Source organism: Dipodomys ordii, unplaced genomic scaffold (assembly GCF_000151885.1).
Source record: "Dipodomys ordii isolate 6190 unplaced genomic scaffold, Dord_2.0 Scaffold1, whole genome shotgun sequence".
NCBI lineage: Eukaryota > Metazoa > Chordata > Mammalia > Rodentia > Heteromyidae > Dipodomys > Dipodomys ordii.
In genome coordinates this window covers 33,017,870-33,022,344 of record NW_012267217.1, presented here as the reverse complement: position 1 = coordinate 33,022,344, position 4,475 = coordinate 33,017,870, and positions in this window count along the sequence as shown.

The following is a 4,475-nucleotide window of genomic DNA, read 5'->3' as shown; positions in this document are numbered from 1 at the left end:
GATAATGTGATGTTAGGAAAATGAACCCTTAGATATGTATTTTAATTTTTTTCTTTCATGCATTTGTTTCTAAGGCATTTATAAGATTATTTCTTTGTTGCTTTGTATGTCCCTCCCCCACAGTATAACCCTTGCTTTCACTATATTTGATGTCATTATAACTTGTGGAGGAAATGGGGAAAAACAAGTCATTTAAGGATACAGGTGGATCTGTTGCAACAATGAGAAGTACAAGTTGTCATGTCGAAAACGAGCTTTACAATGTGGGTGTGGGGGGGAGGGAGGGAGGATTGGGTGGGAGAGGCTGAGAGGAGTGTGAAGGGTAAACAAAGGAGGAGCCTGCAATGCTTGATAAAAAATGTACTCATTATCTTGCCCATGTAATTGTAACCCCTCTGCACGGTATTTTCACAATAAAAAAATAGGGGAAAAAAAGTAATTACCTGTGAAGACCATAATTCCACCATGTGTAAAAAGCATTGAGATCTGTGTCTAGCAATACAATAAGGTCTCTATAGCATTAACTTATTTTATGGTTTATAAATAAATACAAAGGATTTATTGTGATGGGCTATCTTTTATTGAAAGTAACATCCTCTATTTTTAATAAAATTGTAAAAAGAAGTTAGTCTGACAATTCTTTTCTATGCTAATTTAGAGTTATACCATAATAGGTCTTTTACAAGAATTAGCTAATGACATAGTATAATTCTGTAATTCTACCATTAAGGAGGTTGACGCACAAGGGTTGTGAGTTTGAGGACCATTAGTGATACATAATGAGAGTCCATCTTAAAAATTAAAAAAATCAAATTGCCAGGTGACAGTAGCTCACACCTCTAATCCTAGCTACTCAGGAAGCTGAGATCTGAGGATCACAGTTCAAAGTCAGTCAGGGCAGGAAAGTCTGAGACTCTTATCTCCAATTAATCAGACAAAAAGCTGAAACCCCTCTGTATGGTATTTTCACAAGAAAAAAAAAAGAAAAAAAGCTGAAAGTGACAGAAGAGACAGGCAGCTAGTTTTGAGTACGTATGTTATTGACCACACAAACCATGAATAAATGCTAAAGTGATTTTAGTACATTATATTAAATGTAAAATCTAATGAGCAGAATACAAAGATACTCCATATTGTTGTATTATGTTTACATAGTTCTAATTACACAGAAGTACAAAACTGCATACTTGCAGAATTACTCAGGTCTCAATGGAGAATGTTTGAAAGATTTTTAGCAACAGGTGAAAACCAGCTGCAGTTCTATTTTGATAATGACAATGGATGAATTTTTCTCTGTGGGCTCTCTTCTTCATTTTGAGCTGACACTCACACTTAGGACACAAAGGAAATTAAATGACAAATCATATTTTTACGGGTAAAGAAAACTTCACTGTTGAGAAATGAATATTTGGCATATGCAATAATAATTAACTGTCAAAGTCTAGTTTATTCTTTGAACCACTCTGAACTGCAATGTCAACATTTATGCACTGATGCATAAATATGGACTAAAATTTACAAGTTAGTTCTATTTAAAATAAACACGGCTTTGTATCAAAATTTGGTTTCAGTACTTCTTAGGTTTTGGAAATTCCAACTGGTTTATTGAGGATGAGAAGCTTTTAAAGCAACACTATTGATATCCCTTGCCATGGTGTGCTTTTTTTTTTCTTTATTTTATTGTAAAGATGCTATACAGAGAGGTTACAGTTACATGAGTAAGGTAATGAGTACATTTCTTGTGGAACATTTTTTACCCACCCCTTTGTTTTTCTCCCACCATTCCTTCCCTCCTCCACTCCTCCCCTGCAAAGTTCATTTCCAACATAGTGTCTTGTGAGTATCATTGTTGCAATGGGTCATCCTTTGTCCTTGTTTCAGCATTTTGTTATTCCCCTTTCTTTCCCCAGATCAGATAAATGTATATACAAAATTCAGCATACCAGAATCAAAGACTGTGTTTGCCAGGGATAAAGCAATGGAAAAGGCAAAATGAAATAAAATAAAAAGAAAGAACTAGATATAGTACATTGATAACAACAAGGTCAACAACCAAAAAGAGACCTGTTGTTTCCATATCTTGGAGTTCATTTCAATTAGCATCATTTACATGGTCATATGTACAAAGCTATTGAACTATTATGATTCTCTGCTAGGACTCTCCAAGACATATACTAATTATTACAAATGAGGGAAGCCATGAGTCTATGTTTCTTTGGGTAGGGCTTACTTCATTTAATATGATTTTCCCCAAGTCTTTGCATTTCTTTATGCACGGGGCAATGCCATTCTTGTTTGCTTTTTATTTTTGAAACTCAATGTCATTCTTGTTTGCTTTTTATTTTTGAAACTATCTTTCTAAAAGATGCTCGAAATCTGTGATTTTGTTCATTGTGGCTCAGTGTGAGATAAAATTGGTGTTGATTGCAGATGTTTTTTTATAAAGTTTGGATAATAGGTTTCTATAGATTGGAGGATGCTCAAAAGAATTCAAGACTTTCCTCAAAACCTTTCAATATAATTAAAACCACTCTTAATAATTTGTATATGGCATACTTTATGGGCTTAAAGAAGGTATTGGTTTAATAATAACATGGAAACTGAAAAAACACTCCTGCTTTGGAGAAGAGAGCTATTGGGAGATATTAGGAGTTTTTGACAGTACAATATTGGTGGACTACTCAGGAGGGATTTCAGTATGATGTGGTGCTTACAGCTGGATTTGTGCTCCAGGTCAATTTGTCCAATCTTTTAAAAACTTACTCTCCTTTAAAATGAAATGGGAAAAGTAAGATATATAGGACACATTTGGCGGATCGGAGATAAAAAAATAACAATTTGCACTTTCTTGGATCTGATGAAGTAATCAATCAATAAATACATCTTTTATACATGTGTATATAAATACTTTTTACAGATAAATATTACAGTCATTTTTGGAAGCAATGATTAAACTATCTTAATCATCTATACTTACTTTTATTTATTTCAAGTTACCTGTTATGATTTTATTGTGTTATTATACTTTATCTGTTACCACAAACATGTCATTGATGTCTACCTAACTGTTCATCCCCTGCCTATCTGACTTACTTATCTGACTATATTGCATTTATCTTAATGTTGTTGATGGAGACCATTAGCAAAATGAAATGTTTTCAACCAATCTCATATGTTCTGGAATATTAATTTACTGACATAATGCAGAACTTGGTCACAATTAAAAATAGAAAAGTATTTTTAAAGATAACCAAATATCAGTGATGACAAGATTACTTTTCTCAGTGTCATAATATCAATAATACATTAATTTTATTTCTGAGAAATTCCTTCACTGGGAATTGTCTGATGCTAGGGTATGTATTATTTTTATCCATAAGATCAAACTTGAATTTTGACAAATATTAATTTGTTTTACTAACCTATAGTTCTAAACTGTGCTTACATACTTATGAAACACAAAATCCAATTAAGTAATATAATTTTGTAGTTTTTATATTGGAATGCTTTCTCCTTCAATAAGTTATCTTTGCTGTAAAAATGGATGCATCTATAAGATATATATGTGTCTATATTCAATGGCAAGAAAAGATTGTGAGGTACATGTCATGATCTATAATTAATATCAGTTGTATCTGTTAATAAACAACTATATGATAGACAGATATTGATAAAATTGTCTGTGTTTCACAGGAAAACAGATGAATTAAAATACTATGTCTTACCTTTAAGGAGAGAGATTATGAATACCATAAACTGATATACATACCACCTATAATATTGGGTCTCATTTAATCATAACCTACAGCTCTTAAATTGAACTGTCAAATTCTAATTATGGTTGAACTTTTAGAAATATATTCTCCTATATAAGGTACTTCCTAATTTAATGTCTTCTTTTAAAGTTTCTGGAATATTAACATTTCATTTATTTAGTATTAAGACTGTCGTAAGATGTAAGACAAATGATATTTTAAAAATTATGCATGTATGCCTAGGGCTTTGAGTCATGAAATCTAATGAAAATATTGTTAAATAATTTTAAAGTAAAAATTAGCCACAGATTAATTAAACTCATGTTAATTTATTCTGTAGCTATCTTTACTATTGGCAGACGAATTGTTACCAAGTCAGCTAGTTACAGCTGAATCATCATTGTAGACTTTCACACCTGATTTCCAATAATGGAACCTGTTATTTCACTGGTAATAGTATTTCAGCTTTGTTAGTTAGTAAAGCAGTTGTGAACTAAAAATAGACCTTTTACCATGCTCTTTGTAGAAACAACAAAGGTTATCAAAGAATGAGCGAAAATAGTATGCTGATTTAAATGCTTAGAATATTCTGTATAATGTGCCTAAGATTAATAAAGCCATAGTACAGGCAGAGAGAGAGAGAGAGAGAGAGAGAGAGAGACAGACAGACAGACAGACAGACAGACAGACAGACAGACAGACAGACAGACAGACAGAGAC